General features: G+C 43.4%; 1 long non-coding RNA gene across 1 annotated transcript in view; it reads right to left on the reverse strand.

Annotated features, from left to right (window-relative positions):
* Nucleotides 1-427: 427 nt before the first annotated feature.
* The window catches only part of LOC138867793 (uncharacterized), a 7,347-nt gene continuing 1,960 nt past the window's right edge, over nucleotides 428-5,814 (reverse strand). Inside the window, exon 2 of the long non-coding RNA XR_011399889.1 lies at nucleotides 428-631. This is a non-coding gene — a long non-coding RNA (uncharacterized lncRNA). The remainder of the gene's footprint in view (nucleotides 632-5,814) is intronic.

Raw genomic sequence — 5,814 nt, forward strand, 5'->3', positions numbered from 1 at the left:
ACCATCACCTTTCACCCCTCCTTTAATATACTTTGCTATAGTGCTATATGACCTTAGATGTCTAGCTTTTTAACCATTAACCATTGCAGTAATTTTTGCTCCACGGATCGTCCCCATACAATTTCATGCCGTACAAAGTTACCTCGGCGGCAGGAAGTAAACAATATTTGATGCAGATTATGCTGATTTTGCCTAATTTATCTTTTAACTATATAAAGGGATGTGTATAGTATGCATAGATTACTTAATAGCCCTTCTAAAATCTGTGTATATCATTTATTTGCAATTCGAGATCTCTATTCTTATGACCTTTCATGCATGTCGAACGTTAGATTTACTCAGCAATATCAGAGGTAAGATTAAGTATTGTAGACCTCAACAAAACAAGAATGAAACAATGTCATCAAAGGATAATGAAATCCGTATATAAAGACAGGTGTTTATTAACGAAATGTTAATCATAATGCTGCCAAAGACTAAACCGTGGCTGAATGTCGATAAGGATTCCTGTAAGACTCACCACGAGATTGTCGTTCCACATTAACCACAGAAATCTCTGTTGTAAATCGACACCAATCTTCAATCTTCATTCCGCCATATTTCCACTAAACCCCTCTTCTGCGTCATTACCCTGCAACTCCATAAAAGATATAGAGTATTAGAAAAGTTAAAACAAACACATTTGAAGCATACAGTATAATTTACAAGTTACAAAATCTATCGTTTTATTTTCCACTACACTTTTAACCCGTAAGAATTACTTTAGAGTGTGTTACACAACAGACGCCATATGATCTATTTAGTTTTTTTTTAAGGGAAGCACTATTTCATTATTTCCCTGAAACTGCTCATTACATAAATTCATTAGATTTCCTATATAATAGATACACAATACACAATATCGTATTATACATCATTCTAATGTAATTATAACGAGTTTGTGTTTCTTACAACACATGAAAGGTGTGCTGTTCCGTACTTTGCACTTCTATCCTCACTTGTCTTTTGGAAATACATGTCGGGTTTCCCTTGGAGCAGTACTTCATATACATCAATGGAAAGTAATGTTCTACTATTAAACAAAAAGAATGCTCTGTACACCATTTTTACATCACTGTAAAGTAATTGTTTCTATTACTCTTCACAAGAGCTGCTTCTTGTTAAAGGAAAGCCTTCATTATTTTTGTCTCCCTTCCAATTTCCGTTCTCTGTGTAATCCTGCTGAACACAGAAAATGTGCTGTAAAAGCAGTGCCGTAGTAGTGGCTACGCTGCTCCACTCTATCTCCTTCCCAGTCTTTTAATTTTCTACCACCTCCTCTCTTATTAATATCAATTCTTATTGTACCACACTACTGCCTCACACACCACTCCTTCCTTTCATACTCGTCCTCCTTCTACCACCTCAACAAACCTTTTGAATATTTTCACTGAAACATAGATTCCTCAGTTGTTTCCTGTACAGCATCCAGGTTTCACAACCATATAGCAGGGAAGTTATGACAACTGCTCTATAGACTGCCAGCTTTTGCTATTCTCTTTGAGACTTCTTTGTCCATGCTGCAAGTTGAGGACAAGCAGCTCCCCAGGTAGGTAAAGCTGTCCACATTGTTCAGCATTATACCCTCAATTTCGATGTTAGGCTCTGGGGGAGAGAAGCCATGTGCAGGCTGAAGCATCACTTCTGTTTTCCGAAGGCTGATCGTGAGGCCGAATGATTTGGCTGCAGTAGCCAGGCAGCTGGACAGCTGCAGATCTGGTTCTCTAAGTGCTGCAAGAGCACAGTCATCTGCAAACAGGAAGTCCCTTACAAGTGCCTCAAGGGCCTTAGTTCTGGCCTTCAGACACCTCAGGTCAAAGAAGCAACCATCATATCTGTAGCAGATAGTGATTCCTGCATCGGTGTTGGAGAGTGCACAGAACAGCATAGTGGCAAACATGAGGCTGAACAGGGTTGGTGCCAAGACGCAGCCTGGTTTTACTCCGCTGGACACTGAGAAAGAGTGACACAGATCCATTTCCACTAAACGGGCCATCATGCCGTCATGGAATGACCTGATCTTGAACTTTGATGGACAGCCAAACTTAGAGAGTATGAATCACAAACCCTCACGACCGACAGTGTCAAAGGCCTTTGTCAGGTCAGCGAATAGGATGTAAAGATTCTGGTTCTGTTCCCAGCACTTCTCTTGCAGTTGACGAAGAGCAAAGATCATGTTAATTGTTCCTCTATTGCTCCTGAAGCCACACTGACTCAGAGAGACAACATTGTCCAGCGAGTGGTGTAGGATGCGATTCAGGATGACACGAGCCTTGATATTCCCTGCAATGCAGTGAGATGCCTCTGTGGGTGTCACATGATGCTCTGTCACCTTTGTTCTTGTACAGGTAAATAATGTTGGCATCTTTGAAGTCCAGCGGCACTGATCCTGCCTCCCAAAACTGCTGCATAAGCTCAGTGAGCTTGACTGCCATAGCCTCTCCACCAGCCTTGAAGATCTCTGATGGGATCTCGTCAGGACCCGGTGCTTTGCCAATCTGGGGTTGTTTGATTGCTTTCCAGGTTTCCTCCAGTGTCGGAAAATCATCAAGCGATGTCAGGACCAGACGCTGAGCTAAGTTCAGGATTTCTTGCTGGTCTACCTGGGATGTTCTGCTCAGCAACTGACTGAGGTGGTCACACCACCGCTGTATGATGTCACTCTTCTCAGTAAACAGAGTGCCATCAGAGTTGTGATCATCTGCATACTGTTGTAACTCTGCAGCCTTGGCCTCCCACCACTTGTCCTTCATCTGTCGTATGGCAGTCTGGATCTTACTTCTGAGGCTCCTGAAGTGATCATGCTTAGATTTTGACTCCTTGTCATTTCGCCAGCTGTTGTAGGCTTCTTGCCTTTATTTGAGTAGGCTGGTGATCTCTGTGTTGTTGCTGTCAAAACAGTCTTGGTGTTTCCTCTTTGGGCGTCCAAGTGGCTGTTTGGCTGAGTTGTAGACTGTGTTCCTAAAGTTGGCCCAAGCTGCCTCAGGATCTTCTTCAGCTGGCAAGCTATCAAGCCGGTCTGCTACGTTGGTTACGAGGGATTCCTTGGTTTCAGAGCCAGCGAGTCTCTGGACATGTCAGCTTTTTTATGTTTTTGCCTGCTGGCGATGGGAAAAGAGAGCCTGCTCCTCAACAGCAGGTGGTCAGTCCTCATTGCCCTTGTAATTTGTATATCTTTGATGTCACGGCGCCTAGTAATCAAGTAGTCGATCAGGTGCCAGTGTCTGGAATGAGGGTGCATCCAGGTGGCCTTGTGGATGGGTGGTAGCTGGAACAGGGTGTTGGTGATGGTCAAACCATGCTCAGCACAAAGCGTAAGAAGCAACCTGCCGTTAGAGGTCTCTTGTTCCACTCCATGTGGTTCAATGACCTCTGGCCATGACATGAAGTCTTTGCCCACGAGAGCGTTAAAGTCCCCAAGTAGCAGGAGCTTGTCACCCTTTGGAACAGTGTGTAGCAATGTTGAAAGGTCCAGGTTGAACAATGCCTTCTGCACTTAGGTGTACCACAGTGGAGGCATACGCACTGATGGATGTTAGGTGCTTTTTTCCTTTGAGGGGCAGTCTCATAGTCATCAGATCACTGATACCCTTTGGGAGACTAGTTTTTTTTACAAGTGAGGTACATATGGCAAAGCCAATTCCTGATTCTCTGCGTTCCTCAGGAATTTTTCCTGACCAGAAAAAGGTGTATCCACCTCCTATCTCTGTGATTTCGCCAGTGTCTGCTAGGCGTGTTTCACTGAGAATAGCGATGTCAATGTTGCTTCGCTGAAGTTCTAGTCCAACATGTGCTGTTCGTCGCTCTGGTCTGTTGCTGTTCTTGTTGTCCAGGAGAGTCCTGATGTTCCAGGCTCCAACACATAAAGTGCGCTTTGTTTAGGTAGATTTTGCATCCAGTGATGTTCTTTGTGATTTGTTTCGATCACATTTGTAGATGTCCAGTCAGCTGCGGTATGCTGACAGGATGGAGTTTGAAGCAACCTTTCTTTAGGTCACCTTTTCTAAACCCTTCCCTCTGAGGAAGGAGCAGTGCTGTCCCTGAAGAGGGCTGCTCCGTCACCAGAGTAGCTGCTGAACACTACCCAGGTGAGTAGAGAACGACCATCCTCCCCTGGTCGCCTGAGTGCAGGTCTGTGACTAACAGCTCCTAGGGTCATATTACACCTGCCACCGTCGCCACACGCCTATCGCCCCAGGACTAGGAAAAACAGAAAGAGGGTAATGGAGTCACTAAATCCTGGGCGAGGGATGTGTGGAGGCCATGGGTTGCACAAGCACCACGACCCCCCTCTCAATCCAAGCTGCTATAGTCAAGAGGGATGCAGGGCATAACGTCTCAACCACAACTGGACTGCAGGAGCTGCCGGATTGATGATAGAGTTCAACACCAAACCGCCTGAGGGGCTCCACTCCGGATTTTCCGTAAGGTTTACTCCCTTGGCCTTTGCCTTTCCCAAGACTACCTGCAAGGCAGCATGACCATTTGCCCTTAGATGGATGTAGGTGGGGACGTCGGGTTACATGTGAGTCTGGCCTACCCTTTACTATTTTTCCCATACCTAGGATGTTTTGAGCTATCTTTGTCTGATCTCTACCTTTTGACCTATCCAGCTTGGTTAGACCTACCATGGACTTAAGCCCTGGCATAGCTCTCCGGGTCACTGAGACACATAAGCCTCCTCACCATGACAAGGTGCTAGCCCATACATACATACATACACACACACACACAAATATATATATGTGTGTGTGTGTGTGTGTGTCTACATATTATATATATATATATATATATATATATATATATATATATATATATACATACATACATATATATAAATGTAATGTATATATATATATTTATACACATTACATATATATAAATGTAATGTATATGTATTTATACACATACACATACACATATACACATACATACATACATACATACACACATATATATATAATATATATATATATATATATATATATATATATATATATATGTACATATGTATACATACATAATAGACTTGCGATTTTGTCGTTTGGTCCGCTGTGTTACCTTGTCACTATCATCACTCGCAGTTTCAGTGGTGCTGTGCTTTCGAAGTTATTTATAAAGATCGCTCTTTCTTGCTATAACCATTGCTCGATGATTCTGATCTGGTGTCCCAGCAACTGTCCTTATAACTTAAAGATTCTTATGTAGTGCGTTTTTGTTGCCTTGATTTCCATTTCCCGTTGCCATGGCATGACTCCACAAAGCGGCAGTCCAATCTGTGACTTCCGATTTGCCCTAGGTATGGTTTACGCTGGGCTGAGTGGATGGCAGAGTAGACCTGGGGATTTTCCTACCCCTTTGTTCAGTCACTGGCTCCTGCTATACCTCATACAGGGCTTTGACTTTTTCTACTGAACTCAACACCGTGGTTTTTGACTGTAATCAATACATCACCGTGTTGCTTTACTCTATAATTAATACAGAACCATTTTTTTAAAACTCTATAATCAATAAAGCACCGATGGTTTTGACTGTAATAAATACAGCACCGTGAGATTTGCCTTCCCTCACTCCCTCCCTATCCCACTCTCTCTCCCTCGCGCGTGCGCTATTGATAGTGGTAATATCAGCAGTTCAACTCTGGGGGCGGTATTCATGAAAGGTCATAGACCAAAAATCTGGTCAATAACTCCTGGCGAAAATGTTCTTAACACCCAGTTTCTGTCTATAATTCGGCCGACGTTGACAAGTCCGGATGTGTCATAGGCGTGACCA

This window comes from Penaeus vannamei, chromosome 32, assembly GCF_042767895.1.
Source record: "Penaeus vannamei isolate JL-2024 chromosome 32, ASM4276789v1, whole genome shotgun sequence".
Taxonomy (NCBI): Eukaryota; Metazoa; Arthropoda; class Malacostraca; order Decapoda; family Penaeidae; genus Penaeus; species Penaeus vannamei.